The following is a 21728-nucleotide window of genomic DNA, read 5'->3' on the forward strand; positions in this document are numbered from 1 at the left end:
GCTCCCTGTGTGCAGTTCCAAAATGGCTAGCACAGTCTAATTTCTCAGTCTGAGCAGTGGTCCTTTCAGCTCCCAGTGAATCCACCTTTATTTATCATGGCCTCTTTATGAGCTGAGCTCCTGCATGATGCTTTTCCTTTTACAGATCCATTGTGGATTCAGTCAGTCACAGCAGATAATTCCAATCAATCTGAGTTATAAAATCTTGACATAGGCCGACGCCGCGCTACAGCTGAAATTTACAGCTGTTTAGATTGCAAGTCATTTCCCCGTGGCATCTGCATACACACTGCATCTGCTTTCTGCAGCTGAGTGGAAATAAAACCCTGCCTGTGAGAGATTTCAAATCTGAGTTTTACTCCCTCTTTGAAGCAAACAGAAATGATTGGGTACATTTACCGCATCAGATTGCATGAATATTCTTTAGTCTGCCATCAACTGTAAGAAAAAAAAAAGGGAGGGGGCTGCTTGCTGCAGGTTTTCTAGTAGAAAACATTCATGACATTTTTAAGAATGAGCAATCCAGCAGAGTAGCCCTCAACACCTGTAGGTGGCAGCAGAGACTGTCTATCTTCTGGAGGAGCGTGATTACTATTCACAGCACTAACCAGGGTACATATCAACCCAGGACATACATGGATCGATTCAGGTTAATGTATACCCGCGGTTTGCAGAGAATGAAATATTTACTTGTATATGACACTTCCGCGGAGCTTGAGTGTAGCTGTTATTACAGAACAGGATGCTGCTGTCATCACCTTGAACAGTCTGCGCTCTTTGTGTGTCTTTGCATGTGTGTACGACCAGCAAGTTTAGCACCGACATCCAAAATGGCTCAAGATGAACTCTCATCTCACAATCAAGACACTGATAGAGGAAGAAAATGAAAAAGAACACATATTTGTCGGGTCACTTTCATCACAAATACTGTAACCTTATCTCACCATGACTTTCATAATCTGCCCTGTTAACATCTCTGGAGAGGATTTGCACTCTGTTTGTTTGTCTGCTACACACCCTTGTATCTATCTGTCATAAAAAATGTAGCTGTGACCTTTCCATTATCTCTTAAGAATACACCCACATTTTTGATAATGTGTGTTAATTTATGTAGCATTTGCTGTTAACATATTTGTTTTAGTAATCCATTATCCACTGTATCCATTATACATACTGTGTGCATGTCTATAGTCTGCTGATCGAACTATCCTTCGGGTATAATAAAGGATGTACTAAAATTAAAGACATTATGCAAATTGTACATACAAAGTGCTTAAAGCTATTCTCCATCTTCTTTATGCATGCAGGCTTAATTCAATGAATCTGTGTGAGAGCACTTTCACCAATGATTGAACTCGATATACAGAACTTGAACGTAAGCCAAGCTATACAGATTAACAATGTGACATACTGGAAGCAATATTACAATTATGTCATAGCAATTTGTTAAACTGTCTCAAGGCTGACCGCATGAACATAAGGATAACTTATGGGTTGCCTGCATGTGTGCATGTTTCTCTGTGAATTTGCTCCTTACAGGAAACGCTGCCCATTTTTCTTTTATTTGTCAATTTTTGGCAGTTATATAAACCCATCCCAGCTGGCTGGTTTGCCTGCACAATTGCCTGCTATTAATGTTGATGCATAATTGCATTACATAATGTGTTGTGCTGTCTTTTAGAGGAGTCAAACAGCTGTGGCTATTGGCTGTCTCTGCTGTGCACAGAGTCAAGCACTCTCCTCCAGTACACTGCCAGACAACAGCTTAATCATAAATGGGAGCTATCGCAGGTCATTGTCAATTTTAAGCCCTATCAATGGGGTTTTTGTGACTGCTACAGCACTTCAGTATATTTTGTTAATGAATTGTAAGATTTCTAGTCCACAGAGATTTGATTCATTTATATTCTTTTATCAGACTACTGCTAATTTAAACACAGTAGTCGTACAATGTCATCAGTGACAGACAGAGAAATCAATCTCTGTTACAATGAGGGAGAGGGCGAAGGAGAGTCGAACATTTGCTGCGACTGACTGCCTGTTGGTTCCCACCAGATGGTAGTGCAGCATCGCAGAGGAGCATCTCTCAGAGCAGGATGAAAATGGTGCAGGAGACGAGCTGTCTGAAAATGAACGCTGCAGATTCCGAGGTACGAACCTTAATGGGATAATAGGGTAATATCTTACCTACACCATTATTGTGCAAGGCAGCACATTAAAAAAAGACAGAATCAGGAATGACAGCAGTATATCTTTCAGCATCTCCCATATGGTGTACCCAGGGGGACGATTAAAAGTGGAGCACACTGATAGCTGGGGTGCAATGAATGTATGTGCGTATGGCTGCAGTTTTGAATCCAGTCATTTACGTAAATGAATCCAGGATTTAGTGCAATCATAATATTCAAACTGCAGACTAAATACTTGATACGGCAGGGGCAGAGACATCCAGTTGGGTTTACAGAAAGCAGACAAGGAGGAGAGCAAATGTCAAATGTGCTTACATGTGATAAGTCAAAAATGTGGCTTATTTGCATCACAAAGAGCATATTTTACAGAGGGATTTGTGACTTTTTGTGTCATCAAACGCTGCTTTGTTGTGCATAGTGCTGGCATATGATTTCATAGGTATTCTGATGTCAAATACAAAGCACTCTCTACCTGTTACAACACTGAATCACTTTGCTATTTCAGATTTGGCCTTTTTCAAATTTGCCATGCAGTAAGTGCATGTTGAAGTGAGATCAAACTGGCTGTTTCATCCAAGTTTCCAATTGCCTCTGCCCCTAAACACAAAGTCAAGTATTGTTTCTGTGTCGTATTGCATGCCATTTGGGAAATATCTTGGCTGTCTTTTAGCTCTATATTGGATGGGAGCAGATAGATTCACACTCTCAAAAGTGCTTGAAGAAAGTGTGGTGAAGGAAGTTTGTCACACTGTAGCAAAAGCACAAAATAGGCTGGGAACAGCGGATGGCCGTAGATAAAAATGCTGCATTTTATGTGCTCACTAAAATGGAAGTAGAAGGCAGGATGTCATGCTCTGGTGATGGAGGTTTTGGGCCAAATTCATTAACAAGAACAGAGGAGTTTTTAAAGGTGAAACATATCTTGCCATATATGTGTTCTGACAAAATATATCAGTGCTGGAAACATCATCCACGAGTTCTGAGGCAGAACTGAATCCTTTGAAGTCGTGCAAAATGGCTCTCATAAGATGAGAGCTCTGCAGACAGAGACATCCAGCATATAAAAAAATGCTGTGATTGGAAACCTGGTAAGCTAATGAGTTTGCACTTCTATCTTCTCAATTTGTACAGGCTTTTGTGTCAAGGCCTTTGAGGCTTTTCTGTGCCAAGTCTTGTAATAGTGTTCTCATTGTTCGCCTGAGAATCTGACACTTTTTCATGAAACTTGGGGGAATCCATCTCCCAACTTTTTCACATGGGAAAGACAAGGAGGCCGGGAAAATCACTGTGAATTATGGATATTGCTGCAGTGAAATTAAGATGACAAAGAAATGGCAGGAAAAAAAAAAGAATCCTGTCTTAAAAGGCTCCAAAGGGTGGATATTTCACAACTGCATCTGAGCTGCAATGCGGCGTAACAAGTCATAAGTAGTTCTTGTTAAAGACTTATGAAACCATATTGCTCATTCCTCCTTCCCTCCTCTCCTTGTGTCAGTCTGAGAGGCTGAACTCCTGCAATCTTATGGGCAATAACCATCTGTAACTATTAGCTGTTGGCTCCTCAAATAATAATGTGCATATTAGAGTTGTTGCCGTAGAAGTGAAATTATTTGTTTGGTTGTGTGGTAGTCATCTCGCACTCTCCCTGTCTCCCTCTCTCTTTCAGTTTGCCTCTGTCTTAACAAAACCGCATAACTATCTGATAAATGAGCTACAAATGAGAGAAGGGTTTTACACTTGGGAGTTGTTCAAATTATTGGGAGGGCAGTGACCACAGTGCTTATTTGAGCTTAAGATGCAGGCTGTTGAGATTTGCTGGGAGCGAATCTAGAGGCTGGTTGAGTCTTCAGGCATGTCCAATCCTATCCATTCAACCATTAATGCCTGAGAGTAGACCAGAGGAAACATTACAGCCCTCAGATCAACTCTGAGGCAGAGAGACCAGGGTCCCTTTCCTCCTCGAACTCACTGCTCCCTTTGCCCAGCCAAACTCAATAATTCTTACACATGACAAGACAGTACAGCACACTCTCCATATCTTCCTCCTCACTATTTTAAACTACTGTATGCTCAGCAGTTTAATTTTTTAATTATAGCTACTTCAATGTAATAATGTCTGGGGAGTTTGGGATAAACATCCAGCACTGAACAGACTCATTATACACTTTATGCATGTAAATAGCTGTTTACACACAAATATTCTATAGGTCAAACTACTGAAGAGAAACACCCTCAAAACAATTTAATGAGATATTGAAGAGAAATTTAAAACCAATGTCTTCAGTATAGAAGTATAATTTCCTCTGGTAATGTTTTGTACAGTTCAGGAGTACAGTTCACACAGACCACCCAACTGTCGCTGTAATTCACACACACACACACACACACACATAAACGCACACAGTAATTCTATGAGGCTCAAGGTTGTCGTGCTTATTGAATATATCAACTTAACCACTGATGTCATTGATCAAAAAGCCAATTCCAGTTCTATTATTGTGTTAGAGGGTAAAACAATTGCCAAATGACTTTGTAAGGTGCACTCACTTGGTAAACAGATCTGAGATCCATTAAAGCCTTGGAGATTATCAAGCCTCAGTCCAACAATTTGTGGAGATTGCTCTAAACACCTTGCTGGTGACCTTCCTCGTCCAGTTGAAAGTCAATGGGAAACGTGGCAAGGAGCCCGCCAGCGTCAAAAGAGCCCTCTGCACTTTAATTACACTGCACCTCAACGGCTGGCTATTTCCTCGTCCCCTCACATCCCTTATATAACCATGTGTCCCTATCAATACCTCGGACCCACTTATATAGTCCAGATGTGCCATAGGCTTAATAGCTCTCACGTTACTGTCGGCCGCACTTAATCAGGATATCTTTGCTCCATGATAGATATAGCATAGCATGAACTCCATCTCATCAATATTAATGTCGGGATTTGCTCCATGCTGTGCTTTGTGGTTTACTGTATCTGCCTCTCTCTGACCTCTGAGTGAGGAACGTGGATGTTTTCCATGTGCTTAATCATAATGCACAGAGCCTACTGCATTGATAGGTTAATGTACCCGAGAGGATCAATGCAGTCTTGAGGACGCCTAGAACAACAGACATTTAAAGCTTCAGGAAAGGCTTTAACAATGAGTGCAGTCTGTCTATGTTAGGATCTCAATCCAGCTTAATTAAATGGGGTTGTGTAAGGTCTGGTGACTGGTGTGATGAGTTACTGTAGATAATTATTGGCAAAAGCAACTGTTCTGAGGAATGCAAATTTAACCAAGAGCTCATTAAGAGCACATAAACAATATTTTTTTACAGATTTTTCATAACATATTCCTAAAGATCAGTGTCAGTTCAATACATTCTGAAAAACAGGCAGTATAATGAATGCTTGCAACCTAAGGGGTCCTAAATCACAATAAACTCAAAGCAGTCTTCATTTGGTTTTCATTACAGTTACATAATGTTATAGTGATACTCAGGATATTTGAGGATATCTGAGTCCGATTCCTGAGTAACACTGACTGGCAAAGGATCAACAGTTGAAGCCTTTTTGTAATCTCCATAAAACTTTATGCAAATCTGACTGAAAAAAAGGGAAAAGCTTTTAGCCTCACATGGAAAACACAGCAATAATGGAGAAACAATTCAGAAACTATTTTTATCCCTTTGTTTTAAGATAATGTTTTCAATCTGGTGTTTGTAGGGAGGGTATATGAAAACCGTATTTCTTATGGTCTTTTTTTTATTTTATAAAATAATACCTGGGTTACTGTATCTTTGTCCTCTGAAGGGAAAAGACACTCCTGCACGGATACAGAGAAAAACATTTGCTCTCAATGAATAAATAATGAAAGGAAACGAGGTGCTTGCATTAATTTGCAAATCATAAAATGCAGAAAATTTCTCTGAGTTTTAAGCCAAGCTTTTGGGGGGGATCATTTACCTCACGGCAGGGTGTTACAATATGAAGCCAAATATAGCGATGCTTTGGTGAGGAAACTTTAAAAATGCAGTGACAGTAAATGAAATGGAAAACACTGCACAACCTTTTTATTTAGTAAAGGCTTGGTCCTGAATCCAAATGTAAGGAACATATTGAAGAAATTCGTGCAATTAATTCTTTATCTATACATCTTACCTTTTCCTGAATCCACCTATATTAAATATATGTTTTCCTTAAATCAGATACACATTTATAACTGTAAAAACATTGTATTTATACACGACAGCTTTGCTTGAATTCACTATATGGCACTTCACTGCTGCAGGGCTGATGAAGACAATACTCACTCAATTTACAGAAGACCACTGAGCATCTGCAGGCCAACTGGCTCTTTTATTTCCAACTGTCTGGCAAGCAATAGCAGAGTTTTACAGTCCAAGAACTGGAAGGCTGCTGTCTTTCCTTGGTGGGGACCTGAAAGCAAACACAATTGTGTGCCAGTGACTGGTCAGTGCGACATGCTCATTTGTCTTTAGAGCACAATCCATATTGTAAAATCTGTCTATAAAGATGTTGAATTAGATTTCTCACTAAACAGCTCTGCAGAATAATAATTAAGACGTAGCCCTGGGCTTGTGTCTTCACAGGGGTCCCCTCCTATGGTGCCAGTGCAGAAACGCCTCCAGCAGACCTGAGTTTATTTACCTCCAATACTGCATTATCTGATCCCTGAAGAAGCAGCTTTGTTCCAGCATCTCAGCGCTGAGGAATATCTTTCTTCGCATTATCTGTGGGAGAAATCCTGATAATGTAGGTAAACATTTTAACATCCTTTCCTTGGCATGGACTTGAGCGAGCAGAATAAATAATATGAGCAATGATCTGTCCCACATGGAAAATTATTTGTGACTATGAAGTATTACATCACTTAACGGTAAGACTTAGGGGGGGAAAAAAAAAACTCAATTAGCGCCTCCAGAGAACAGAAACAGATCCAAGATTTCAAGGGTAACACTCAGCCAAAATCTCAGCCAATATATTATCTCTCATATTAGTTGGTACCCTGCTGCAACAGAGCACTCTTTTCATTAGAGATATACAATATGGCAGGCACTGAATAAATGTAAGTCCTGGTTGTAAGCCCAAATATTTTCCATGTTTAATTAACCAAGCTGCCATCAAGTTTGACCTGAGTTGTGCTTGAATCAAACCACCATTATGTGTGTACAGCTGCTTGTTATACCGGAAACTAAAGGAAGGCAGCATCTTTGTTTTCAAAACCTGTTTTCCATTTCTATTATTTTCAAGGGAAAGAAATTCTATGGTGCATGTTGACCTTTTCAGAGAGGGACATCTATGGTTTAGATGTGTTTCAATCTTATGGAATACTATCAAGCCATACAGATCTCGGTTGGAGCCGAAGGTCTTAATTGGCATGTGATTGCCTGTCATGAGTCATCACAGGAAGGCTGGATGTTTTTCATTGTCGCTCGCTATGTACAAACACGTCAAACCAACAGATGGCAACATTGTTCCTTCTTCACCAGAACAGGTTACTTGGCGATCTGCCAGTGAGGTATGGGTGCATCGACAAACCCTCCAAAATAAAAACAGCCATCAAATACAAGTGTGGGCGATGACGATGTGACTAAATGTTGCCATGGTGATCTGGTCTTTGAGATAATGTCTAACGGTGAGGGAAAGGAGCGTGCCGTGTAGAGGAACCGGAGCAGGGGAGAAAATGAGAAAGGAAAGGGGGGGAGAGGAGGAGATGAAGAGGGGGGGAAAAAAAGGAGCACTAATGTTCCATGTGGGAGAAGAGAAAGGAGAGAAGTGACCCTATAATGTAGGGTCAATTCAATGTCCCCACAGTCACTTCAATGATGTAAATACCTCTCAATTCATTTATTCAAGAACTGGCCTTCATCCTCTGGGACTATCAGTTCTCATTCTACAATTACCAGTGTTCAAAATGGATTTTAACCGAACCCCAGGTCACCATCACCAAGGTTATTGCTAGTCAGGATTTGTCTCTCCGTTCGCTTCAGAGCTCTTCGTATTCTGAAGGTGTCACAAATTGCTTGGATAAAAAGAGCCAAGGGGTACTTTCACCCAAGCTTAATTATGTTTATGAAATGTCCATAAAAGTAGTTAAATGTAGGCCTATCCAAAATGATTACAGTCTTGGACAGAAAGCTGTCTCACGCAAGTCTTCTAAAAGTCTGAAATTACATGCTCGTGTATTTCTATTGGAGAAAAATGGATTTATACCTGCCATGAGCTGCAGTTTGCAGGATGTACTTATCCCTTCAATCACCTCAAGGATCCTCTCATCAGGCTTTGTCTGTGATGGAAGTAGCATGGCTGGCGCGCGTTTTTGTGTGTGTTTGCTTGAGCAGTGTTACCCCACAGCGAGCTGGTGTCTTCTGTGTTTATGTTGTGCCAGGAAGACGCCTGGACACAGACTGTTGCATCAGCCCTTCCTTTTGTTTAACAGGACAATGAACACTGGATGTTAGTAAGACAGACAGCAGGGGGGAGGTGGAAGAGAGGGGGGGGGGAACAGAAGAGGAGAGCATGAAAAGGAAGAAGCTCTTCATTTCAACAGCATAACATCATCCCGCCTCTTTGTTAAAAATCAGACTAATCCAGTTTTCCCCATGGTCAAGGTCAGCTCTTTAATAAGGCAGATACAAATCACCACTGGGTTCATATTTCCCCTTGGCGCTATCTGAGACCCTGCAGTACTGTTGTGTTATGTATTATCACATAGGAGCTGCCAGCGGTGTGGCAAACTATGCTGAGCTGTGGCTTGTCACAGCGCTGTGTGTCATATGACAACCTGCTACCTGGCAATAGTTTCCACTGGGGCTGAGCGATAAGAAGGGTGCTGCAGATAAGATGTCTCCTACTCTGGGTGTGCCAGGACATTTAACAAGGGAGGGAATCGTTTTTTAAAGCAGCGTCAGGACTGCCAGGAGTCCCAGAGCATAAGCTGGATTTGGTTTTCACAGTATGAAACAGTCTTTGTAATGTGCCTGATGTTACTCCCCAAAAATGTCATTAACGGCAGGAATTTCAAGTTGCCATTACTGCCATCTTTTTAAGTGATGACTGGTGAATAGCAGCCACCACTGTATGTGACTAATCATTACTCACGCCTCCGACTGCAGTGTGCCTGATAACGACGCAGGAATGCGGATTTGTCTACACTCCCACACAGGCTGTTGCTGAATGACAGCGAAGTGACGAGTCCTGACGATTCTGATCTGACATGATACATGCTGTCTTTCGCCGAGCAAAATTCGTCAGTAACACTCGTCACCGTGCCACTTGTCACGGTGCTCCTGCTACTCATCGCTGTGCCTGTCACTCTCATGTTACAACAAAAAAGAAGACCACTTTCCCTCTTCCCCTATATTTTTCTGACTGGCTCTCCCTGTGTCCTGTATAATATAAAAAGCCTCTATTTTGTACCTTTTCTAATGCAGGAAAATTGTTGCAAATGTTTTTTTCCAGCCACATTGTGCTGGGAGAGAATGTAATGCACCCCTGGGTGTCCTCTCTGCTCTCTCCCTATGTTTACAGGACAGTTTGTTTCTGCAACAACCTCTCAGCAGGAGTGTGTTAAATTAGTGGGGCGTGTGTGTATCTGCAGGCCTGTGTGGGCACATGTGCATCAGGCTGTTTTTCTGTATGTGTGTGTGTGTGTGTGTGTGTGAGAGTATATGCTTTCTTTTGTGCTTCACATAACCTTAAACTAGGCAGTTGCGAGGAACTCAGCATAATAGCAATCAGCTAAGGCTTCATTAAAATGTAAATTCTACCCGAGCCTCTTGTGAGTCTTTACAATGTTTCCAAAATAACCGAGCGAAGATCTTCTGGGAACTTAACGTATGATCTTATCCATGTGTCTTATTTAAAATCTCCCTCTCTCTCCATGCAAGCGGAACTGGAGCGCCCCGTCTGATTTGGGGGGAACAGAACTCTTAGAACCGATGCCTGGCCGGCTTTCAGACGTCCCGCTTTCAGTGTTTGTTTGCTTTTCAAGATCAGCACAAAGCTAATTAGACAGCTGGTGTTGAGCCAATTTGTGTCCCTCAGTCTGTTGTTTACCCACTTTTTGCATAATGCAGACGTGATTGTTGACATTGTATGATACCGCTACATGGTCACAAGTGGCCATTTGGTTTATTTTCCTGGTGTAGCCTGAGTGGCAGGAAGCAGGGCTTTCTTGGTGTGGGGAGGCACATGTGTGTCAATTGTGTCTCTTTGTGTCCAAAGCACTCAACCGTTTGCAATTAAAACCGCTACACAATTAACAGCCATCTCTTTAGATGGCTGTTAATTGCCATTCTAGATCAAGAAGCCACAGGAAACCCACTGACCGCACTGCAGTCACACATCTCTAATGCAAATTAGCCAGTTTTCTGCAGTTAAATGACAATTCACTCATAAATTTGGAAACACTTCTCAGTATTTTTCAGAAAATGTTTTGTATTATAAAGAAATAACAAAATTCCTTTGAATGCAGCTGGATAATGTAAGTTCAGCTTGTGCCAGTAATACATTTTGTGACTAAACATTTCCCTGAAAATTACATTTCACCCAAATTATCCTGAAAATGAGTTTTAGAGGCTAGCCAAAATTAAAATTTCCTGCAAATACAGTACACAGGTTTGGCCAATCATACAAAATAGAATGAGCAAATGACATTTTACCAGAAGTAGAAGGTAATTTTTTCTGCAACTTTATTTGAGTATTTCAGATTTCGAGGCTCTAACTCCACTAAATTTATGTGATGGTTGTATAGTTACTTTGCAGGTAAAGGTTTTATATGTAAAACACTTAAAAACATTATGCTGATTATGCCACATTATGATGATCATTATGAAATTCAAAATACTTTATACAGTAAACACTATAAAAGGTCAGTGCATCAATCTAACACCTAAAAAGGAAATACCTAAAATTATAAGTACTGTTAGTTTCATACTTATTTTGTTGCTAATGCTTTGTACTTTCATTTCAGTTACATTTTGAATGCTCAACATAAACTTGTAATATATTGTATTTACATTATATTTGCTTGAGTACATAATCATGTATCCTTCCATCACTGCCTTCTGTATACTATAGTTTCCATGAACACTGTCTTTGTTACTATGTGCCAAAGCCTCTGGATTCAGTATTATAAACACTGCTAAAAGGCATTCAACAGGTGCTGAAAGGAAGAATAATTTGCTTTTAGGTCTCATGTTTTGTCAGTTTCAGATTTATTCATACCTGATAATTTGAGTGATATTTCATGTGCAAGCTTAAAGGTGATAAACACAAAATATCTATTCTGACTTTCATTCTCTGTCTATTTCTCTTACAACTGACACTATGCTTTTATCTGATGTGTCTGAGTTATGTGACTCTTATAAACATGATAGAGCTCCTCCTTCACTAGGATCTCATTGATGTATCAAATCAATGCACATTGACATGTAACATCCATCTATCTTCTATATCCACATGCGTCTCAGGGGACGGCAGCATATACTGTAGGTGTTATATGCCCTGCACAGGTCACCAGTCTATCACAGAGCTAACACGTATAGACAAACACATTCACACTCACATTCACACCCGCTACAGGCTATTAAGACTCTCCAATTCACAAGACCTGCATGTTTTGGGAGTGTAGGAGGAAACAGGAGCACCCGGAGGAAACCCACGCATACTTGAGGAGAACAAACAGGACCCAGCTGGCTGGGTTTGGGTTCTTACTGTGAGGAGACAAAGCTAAACACTGTGCTAATGCAACAACAGACACAGGCAAAATAAGTTGTTCTAAACATTTTTGCCTCGATGCACTTTTACAGTCTTACAGTCGCAGTTGAACTTTTTTATTGGCATTTGGCCTTTTATTTAAAAGCAGACAGTGTAGACAAAGACATGCAACAAAGGTCCCCGGCCACAGTTAAATGCTATATGTCTTAACTTGTAGGCCACTGGATGCTCCAATTAGGAGGTTAAATGTAATTTTTTCAGTCAGGGATCAGCAAAAATACATGCAACCAAATGCTACAATAAGCACTTCAAATCTAAATGTACAAAAATTAAACTAGAAAATACTAAAATACCAGAATATCAAAAAAGAAAAAAAATATTTTCTCATTCAGCTGATGAGCTTAGCTAGTATTATTGTTATTCGTTGTCTTCAAATCTCATACACTAAGATACACAGTCTTTCAGAACAAATTTCCCAGGTGGTTTTATACCATGAATTGTAATGTTGCCATTAGTTGATGAAAGCTTATGACAGGAAAGCATAAAGTATGTCGTTATGACAAAGGAGTCATAAGGTACATTACAGATTATGTCAAATCATTTAAAATTTTTACAATAAAAATACATCTGTGAGAGCCAACCATCACCTTTCTACTTTAACCACCCTCTCAGTGACAAACTGGGCAGAGGAATGAGTGTGTTTGATTAAAGGAGGAAACCACTTGGGAGTGATTCAAGTTTGATGAAGCATGTGTCTGCTCACAGATGTTTTCAAATGTTTTTTTTCTGAGTTGTTGCACTGGTTACTCTACCCAAGTGACACAAAACATGTTTCTAGTTTCTAGTGTTTTTCTTTCACAAAGAAGAAAAAAAGATGTATTAAAGTGAGATATATGGAGCAGAAACACTGCTAATCCCTATATTCATTTTTCAAGTGATCTAATATCATACAATGACCTGCAGGGAAAAGAGGCAGAAAGTACTTGAATAAGGAGTTGGTTTGAGAATTAGCTCAACTGCTTTCAATCATGTTGTACTTCAGGTGAAGAATACTTCAGAAAAAGAGGAATGACAGAGAGCAAATGAACCAGGAAAAAGAGGACTCAAGTTGATGGAACCATATTACTAAGATAGCCTGTGAATGTAGTATGTTTTCTTTTATTTATCATAATTTAAGGTACATTCATTAACACAGCATTAATATACAGTCCTAGTTAGATTGCTTTATGTAAGATTTGATTTGTGTTTGTGGCATCAGCGGTCATTTTTATAACTTACTTGTGGGATGAAGCTGAATGTACTATTTATGGGTTGAATATACCCATTACATTTCAGCTTTAATATGAAAATATACTGTAGAGAATACATGTATTCTTTTCAAGGTCTTACAAATACCTATTTAAAAAAACAGTTATTTAGCTACAAACTTACAATACTGAGAAACATTATCATCCACACACACACACGCACACACACATACACACACACATACACTGAGACGGTCCTGCCAGGCACCATGCTGCTAGCTAGTTCTAAAGTGTGAATTTTGTCATAACCAAAGCATACTGAGCGAAAAGCTTGGCTGCATCAAGACAGATCAAGAAGATTCTTTTCCTCAAAGGGTTTAAGGCTAGAGACCATGAGAAGCTTTTGAACAAAACAAAAGGTGGTGTGTGTATAGTGTTCATTCTACATTCATACTACTACTATTGTATTTTCATTCCAACCTGCAGGCCAAACTCTTTTTCTTTGTATCAAGAATGAATTTGATACAACTGTGATCAATGAAGTACAGCCATACTGCTGAACACTCACCATCCTGTCAGACAACACGCTGCATGAATACACATAGCGTGACAATGCTGAATGTATTTACTGTATGCAGGATCATGTACTAGAGGCAGTCTCCTGTCTGTTGTATGTGTTGTATGTGGATGTCCTGCTGGATCAAGTGAACCAGTTTTGTTACTGTTAGTTGTTTGGCTTTGCTTCACTGCCCCACACACACAAATTACTTTTACATTAATGCACATGACAAACCTTCTCAATGTTGCCTAATTGCCCATTATGTTCATGAATCCAATTGTGCTTGAAATTATTGTATATTTGTCAGTGCAAAAGTTAAATACAAAAGCAAGAAATGTTATGCATGTGTTACCAAATGTATGGAAGCAACATATGTGTGTGTCTCACCAGATTTTGAAATTTAAAAGCCACTGAATTTCTAGCACTGGATTTTTTTGCATTGAAATTACAGTATGTATCTGATTTTTTTTTGCCTCTGAATTCAACTTAAATTAAAATTTTCAATAACTTATTTTCACTTTTATTTTTCAATGTTCACAAATTCAGAATGAAAATTTCACATTTAAAAAAAAATCTAACAATATATATTCAAGTTGCCCAAATTCAATAGGCAAAATTCAGATCCCAAAATTTGAGTGAAAAAATTCAGATTAAACATACAGGATACCAAGGATAAGCACTCGATTCTGTCTCAAATCGAACCAACATCTAGCCAAGCAAGTTATGCTCCATTGGTCACGTGACACCGATGTTTGAAATTACAGGAAGGCCAGCTATAATGGTTGGTGCTAGATTGGATGGGCAGGAAGGACGAACTCTCACCAGTGCTGTTAGGGGTAGGCTTAAAGAACCAGTGTATATGTAGATATAAAGGGCTCATTCTAAGGTAACGAAAATGCAACAATTGTCATTATCGGATGATTATACACTAATTAAAACATACTTGTGAATATTATATTCCATTTCTGCCAAGTCCGTTCTGCTAGATGCCACTAAATTCTACACACTGCACCTTTAAGGTTAGGCTTGTGTTAAGGTTCAGGTGGTGATTTATGGAAGATCATGGCCAAAATGGTGCCACACTATGCCGACTCGCTACGAACTGCTCTCATCTTTTTGTTTGTTTTCGTGTTACATGTCACTTTGTGCACTGTATATTGTGTTTATAATGAATACATATGAATGCACTGTGTACATAGTCTATGTAGGTCTGTAGTGTCTTTTTTTTTGCTGTTTTGGGATGCTCTGTCCTTTGTGTTAAGACAGAGAGAGCGAGAGCACAAGTATTTCACTGTATTTTTAATACACATGACAATAAAAATGAACTTGAACTTGAGGTTAGTGTACAAATCTCATGAGAGTTTCGCAAATCATCTTTCTGGCCCATCCAATCTAGCACCAACTGATTGGATGGGCCAAAGGGACGATTTGCGAAACTATTGCGAGATTTGTATGCTAACCTTACCCCTAACCTCAACCTTAACCTAACCCTAACTGCACTTGTGAGAGTTTGTCCCTCAGGCTCATCCAATCTAGCATTTACCAGCTATAACGACAACAAACCCAGACATCCACGACCCAAACTTCAGTGAGTGTATTAACTCCTTTATTTGCCTTTTGTGTTGTTTGTTTTTGTAAAAGTCAGTAACAGGTAATACCTGACATGTTGCACATTAACAGAATTTACTGGACAATATATATGCAGAACTTTTAATGAGGTGGCGTTCATTCAAATTTTGTTAGCACAGAGTTATGCGAGCATGGTTCATTGTCACTAACATTACTTACAGTTCTGATGCAGAGTTTATGATCTGACTGACAAAAAAAAGCAATAAAAAAGATGTTTAACAGCTGGGTAGTTATGTGACTGGCTGTTTCACTTTACTCAAAACTATTTAAAAAAGCACAAATGTAATAATGCAATAATGTAGCTGTACCCAACCTCTTCATATCATCCTCACCAAAGTTTAGTAACTATTGGCCATTTAAAACTTCATCTTTGTGCTACTGATTTGTAATGTGCTGTATTTGTGATGACAGGGTAGTCAGGCTGATATTGTACAGTCAGCCAGGTGCTTACTGCACTTACTATCATCTGAAAGAAAACGGGGCACAGCCAGTGGTGATATCACAAATCAAGACATGGGGTTTAGTGTTAAACTTCAATTCATGTAAAAATAATTATATACATATATATATATATATATAATTATTTTTACTTACTGATTCTAGATTTATTGATGGTTAATAAATATCCTTGTACAATCCTGCAGAGGACAGAGGCAGGGAGGTCACAATGACAGTTCAGCCCTTCAACTACCTGCCCAGGGCACTGTCCCTGCAAAAATTAAGAATAAGTGAAAAGAAAGAAAGCTAGAAAGACCATCACTTAAAATGGAGATGATCAGGTAAAAACTTAAAGGATAAGTTTGTTATTTTAAATGCAAACTTCAAATCAAATATTTAGATTTTTTGTACAGGCAAAATTCCACCACTTACAAGCGGCAACCTCCAGGGCTAAAAAATGAAGCCAATGAGGAAGTGCCAAAAACTTGCATTCTATCTAATGGCCATCCGGGGGCGACTCTACTGGCTGCAAAAAGAAGCTTGATTGTATGGACGTCTATGAGAAAATAACCCTACTTCTCTCTTGATTTATTACCTCTGTAAACTGTTTCCTAAGGACTTTATGGTTTCAATTGCTAGTTTCAAGTTTTCTTCAATACAGCATGATATTCATTTTGTAAATTATAGTCCCATTTAGAGTAAAATAGATGATAAGGCAGTGTATACTTTAGGGCGTGGCTACATTATGATTGACAAGGCGCTACCACAGTGACAGCGTTGCTTACGTAATGTAACCATTGCATATAGGCGTAGCTGCTGCTATTTCACAGTGTGTTCAGTCTTGTTCGGTTGTAATAAAACACCCATCAATGAGATGGATGATCACTTCTTCCGGTGAGTACATTTTGTTTTAATGGTTCTAGGCCTGTTGGCATGATCACTGTTAACCATTGATTGTAAATACACCGCGCTAACCAAGCTAGCAGCTAGCGCCATAGTCAGCTCCACCCTCTCGTCCAAATATGGTCACTTCAGGCTCCAAAAATCAAACATGCTGACGGCCAAATCCAAGATGGCAATGGTCAAATTGCTACACTCAAGGCTTCAAAAAGGCAGTTCGCAAACCAATGGGTGACGTCATGGTGACAACGTCCATATTTTTTTTACAGTCTATGGTTACTTACAGTAAGTAATGATAGTCATAGCATTTTGTTGCGTGCTCGACTTCTTACCAATATTGCAGACATTAAAATCTAAGTAAACGTTGGAAGAAATCATTTGATGTTTTGTGACCATTGAATAAAGACTTGTTTCACTTTAAGCTAATGTGAAATTTGTCTATGAAAAGAAAAAAAAAGTCATGGATTTTGAAGGCCTAAATGATTGCCTATTGTACTTTATTGGAACCTGGTGAGAGTATGGAGTAAAGTGCCAAGTTTTTCTATATTCATCTATGTCATGCAAGACAATGTTCAAATATGCTTGCTTAACATTGTCATCTTTTAATATAATTAGAAAAAAACAGATAATGTGATAGTAGTGATAGTTCATGTTTTAACACTCTTATTTTGTATAGGTCTTTTCCAGGTATTTTTACCAAGGGCAGATGAAAGAGGTGCTTTCCTGCATCAAATCTTGTTCCTGCCAAGAGACTTAAACCACTTGAAGTGGCTCTCTATTTGCTGCCATAGCAGTGTGAAAATACTTTAAAAGAACAGGAGCAAATAGTCAATATGCAGGCAGGGTTGGGCCGTAGGACTGCTCATTGAGATGAGAGCACTACACATGAGGAGGTAATAACATGCAATTAGTTATTTAGGCTAGCTGTACAAAAAACGAGAATCCATATATTGTACACTCACTGGCCAGTTCATTAGGTGCACCTGTGCAATCTAATGCAATCCAATAGAACAGCTCTGCTGTAAATTCTACATTTACAAAGCTTGTACATTTTCTGTTTTCAGTGCATTATTTTGAATGGTGTTTCTAAGATTTTGTCCACTCCATTTACATACATGAGGAAGGGAAAATATCAGGAACATTTTTCAGTATAATGCACTTCACTACACCACCACCACCCACTACGACCTCAATAATCACACAAAGTCGCATTATCACCTTTCTGACAATGTCAACAAAATTGGCAGAGCTGTTGGATTGTATATGATAGCACAGGTGTACCTAATGAAGTGGCGTGTAGTGAGTGTATATTGTATTCTGATATGTTGTGAAGTTCATGAAAAACACTCACATTAATTAATTGTGGGTAGACACATGCACGAATCTCAAATAGTAGAACCAAAGATACAGTCATGACCCCTAATCAGCTGAGGGTGCAGGGTCGTACAACTCCTGGACCAGATAACACAGAGATACATGCAAATATAATGTGATTTTAATGAATAGTGTGGTTCACATGTTTAAGCAATTCAAATAGCAGCAAAGAGCACATAGTATTTGACAATGTGCCTACTGTGTATGTCACGTTTATGTTATAATCACATATTTAGATTGTTCAATAAGTAAACCTGTGTCAATGGAAAAAATTGAAGTAACATGGTATTCCTTAAGGGATTTAAAATATTTGCCTCAAGAAGACATTGCAGCACTTTTGCACCTTCAAAAGTTCTTCTGATTGCCACATCTGTCCAGAATTTTTCTGTTATTCTGATTTGTTTTACATCACCTAAAAGAAATAACTTCTACATCCACACCAGTTTTTTTTTATGTGAAAGCTGAAGTTGACAGATGTTTAGTAATACTGCAAACACTTTCATCCCCTTCAGCTGTAATAGTCTGAGAAAATAAAACCAGTACAGTGAAGTTCACCTTCAACTCCTGCTTGAATGGTTTCTTTGAGTGCAGAGATTGTTTATAAGAAACTTCAGATGTTTCAAGCTTATGCCAAAAATATGCATACTTAAGCAAAATCACTTAACTAATCAGGTGTGTTAATTTGGTAGGGTAAGGACGGCGTGTGAAGCACTCCCTCTCAAGTGACACCTCCGTTCAGTTTTACAAGTATAACAACTCAGTCAATGACTCTTTAAACATTCACATTTTTAACAGAACAGTTTTAACAGCTAACAAGCTTAAAAGGTTACAGCAACATCTTTTAGTACAAGATCAAATCTTGTCTGGCAAGTGCAAATACAGGCCAGGATATCACATGTGTAATCCTTATAATGCCCTGGAAAGTTCAAGGTCTCAAAGCAGGTGGAGGCTGTGGGGTATCTGCCCTTGACTACCTCTACGGAGAGACTTGTTGGTAGAATCTCCCATCCAGTCCAGAATTTGACCAGATTGGTCAATTTGGTTGGTTTTGCTGTGTGGTAGTTTAAAATGGATTGAAAAAATAGCTACAAGGAATCAAATCATCAACAAAAAAAAATCTAATTTGACTTTACTAGTCATCAGGATAAATGACTGACTATGGCACAACAGCTTACAGAAGATTAGTCAGTTTTAAAGCTAGTGAAGATACCTGTATCATATGAAACTAGGCAACCTAAGGAATCCATTGGGACTGACCATGTCATTCTTGTCGGGAAGGAACTAAATAACACTCTAAAGTTGGGCTAAATTTCAGCGATAGAAAAACTGGCATGGTTGATAGGTATGTGGTTTGTTTACATGACGTAACAGAAGTGCATATTTAACGGATTCAGTGTGGACAGAGAGTGTTCGATGCAACGTGATAGTTGGATGCTTGCTGTTCGGAATGAGTGATTATGAGTTATTGAAAATTTGAAGAGTTGCATTCAGAGGCAAAAAATCAGATACATACTGTAATTTCAATGCAAAAACAATTCAGTGTTAGAAATATAATAGCTTTTAAATTTCAAAATCTAGTGAGACAGATTTGCTTCCATACAAATGAGTTACATTAAAGAAAAAAAAAAAACGTGAAATAAATAGTGAATAACTACTGCCATGGACCAAAGCATGCCTGGATAAAAGTTGGCATATCGAGCTGTGGAAAAGCTTCAGACAGTGGAGTAATTGGTTTCTGTGGGACATCTGGCGGGGTGTCAAATGAAAGGTTACAGGAGACCATCAGACATGCAGCTCCCAAAACCACGACACCAATGACAATTTTTAAGAATCCCTCATCATCAACCATTCACATCATGTTCATCATTTCATCAATATCCTTACAGGTCGCTTGGAGAAAGTAACCTCTTTAGATGTTGTACATGTGAAAACATCTTCTTCCTACAGTAACTGCAGAGTTCTTTCACTTTTAGCTTTTATATTTCATATAATTGTATGTAGCATTAAAAAAAACCCAAAAGGAAACAGAATAACAGTTCAGTGCAGAGGAAGGGTCAGAGGCCAGCCAAGAAAAGAAAAAGCAATAACCCAAAAGTAATAAAGGATGCACGGCTCTAAAAGTACGTGTCTGCTGATTTGTTTGCTTGTGCTATTGGTCTGTGTGTGTGCATGTTTTTTTCTGTGCCTCTCCTATCATGCTTCTCATAGTCAGACTGGATGAGATGAAAGCTATGTTTCGTTGGCAAGCTCTTTGTTTAAATGTGATGCTTTATTTCCTTTGTCAGGGGGAAGTCAGATCGCGACCCTGTTATTCTGTCAGTCATCCCTTTAACCCAGAGGGGAACAGTCTGTCTTCATCACGCAAGCCTTCCATCCACTGCTGTCCTTTTGTTTCAGACCCTATTCATAGATCATGAAAAGAGGGCTGTCTTTCACGTTTCTCTCACCCTCTTTAATCCTATTTTTGTCCTTGTGCGGCTTGATTAAGTTGTCATGTGTGGGGCTGTATCCTCTCGCAGCCTATCCATCCTTGTAATAATTATCAGAATGGATGCATCTAATGCACACACACACACACACGCCCACATATGCCACTCCGAGGGAGGCTACAGGTGGGGTCCTCATGTCTCTTATCATCAACAAACAAAATCAATCAGTGGTCATGTTTCCGGTGAGTGTCCTCTCATCCGAGTGGAGCAATCTGGGCTGCGTGTGATAAAAAAAATGTTCTCATTTGTTTACATTTTTACTCATGTTCATTTATGTGTATGTGTGTGTCTGCCTGGTTTGCTCTATATGCCTGTTTCAGCCATGTACAGTATCTGCTCCCAGAGTACTTAGCCAGAGGAGCTGTCTGCTGTGTGAATAAGGGCAGTCAGTCACCGGCACTAAAGAGAACATTCATCAAGCACTTTCACAGCTTACACCTGTTTCTGCTGGCTAAGACAGACAAGCAGTGCCACATCACTCTCCGTACTCTCTCAAGTGTTCCTGAGGGGGCTACGCGCACATATTGTTGCAGATGCTTTTCGCATTAGCTCCCCGTAATGACCATCACCATTTATAGGTAAATAAAGCTAACCTGCCCCAGTGTGACAAGGAGCGAGCAAATGAGGACACGGTTGTTATTAATGACCGTAAATCACAAATTCACCTGTATCTTGATGCATTTCGAACAACATTCAAACAGCGTCGTCATCTCTTACGGTTGACTTATGTTTGACTTCACTGTGGGGGGATCTGACCTCACATGTTGCCAGCGGTTTGATACTGTTGTTGCCAGTAACAGCAGGCATGGATACCTGCTGCTCAGCCTTGTTAAACCGTAGGACTATAGCACTGCTTAATTTCCTACTAATATGACAGCTGTGTTGTAATCATGATAAAGGGCTGCCTGTGATGCATGAGGACCCAGTGGCCTCACCTTAGTGCTCAAAGCGTTGCTCCCTTTCAGTACTCTGCTGCATCACACATAATTGCCTAACTCCATTCTGACATGGCCACTCAGTGGAATTGGGCCTTTCAAGCTTATGTATGTATGTATGTGTGTGAGTTTCTTCCACAACTTTCTGGTGCTCACGTCAGTGTGAATTCTGTTATACAGACAGGATATGGGCATTATTAGGATGATTCATCAGAGGATATGCGTCACTCCTTCATATTTTCTTTCC

The 21728-nt window shown here is 39.4% G+C and overlaps 1 protein-coding gene across 1 annotated transcript in view; it reads right to left on the bottom strand.

The window, feature by feature from the left end:
• The window catches only part of sncb (synuclein, beta), a 73721-nt gene that overhangs the window by 18498 nt on the left and 33495 nt on the right, over window positions 1-21728 (bottom strand). The window contains exons 2-3 of the mRNA XM_067598855.1: window positions 6838-6920; window positions 6480-6606 (exon numbers count right to left, since the gene is read on the bottom strand). The gene's annotated coding sequence lies outside the window, so the exon portion shown is untranslated. The remainder of the gene's footprint in view (window positions 1-6479; window positions 6607-6837; window positions 6921-21728) is intronic.

This window comes from Thunnus thynnus, chromosome 9 (genome assembly GCF_963924715.1).
Source record: "Thunnus thynnus chromosome 9, fThuThy2.1, whole genome shotgun sequence".
Taxonomy (NCBI): domain Eukaryota; kingdom Metazoa; phylum Chordata; class Actinopteri; order Scombriformes; family Scombridae; genus Thunnus; species Thunnus thynnus.